Genomic DNA, 286 nt, shown 5'->3' with positions numbered 1-286 from the left:
AAAAAAAAAAAAAAAAAAAAAAAAAAAAAAAAAAAAAAAAAAAAAAAAAAACCAGCAGCAGTTGGCTAGCAGTGTAGATATAAAACAGCAGCAACAACAACAAAAATAAATAAATTTATTTAAATAAATTTAATTTATTTATTTATTTTTATAATATTTATTTATTTCTTCTTTACACACACACTTCTAACAACAGCTACTAGCAAGTGGACCGGTCACCGGCCCGGGGGCCCCCTGCTGTACCCTGGGGGCCCCCCTGCTGTACCCTGGGGGCCCCCCGTTGTAC

The sequence above is a fragment of the Eimeria mitis genome, genomic scaffold, assembly GCF_000499745.2.
Source record: "Eimeria mitis Houghton genomic scaffold, Emh_scaff7016, whole genome shotgun sequence".
Lineage (NCBI taxonomy): Eukaryota > Apicomplexa > Conoidasida > Eucoccidiorida > Eimeriidae > Eimeria > Eimeria mitis.
The sequence above is the reverse complement of the archived record's forward strand: the minus strand, read 5'-3'. Positions refer to the sequence as shown.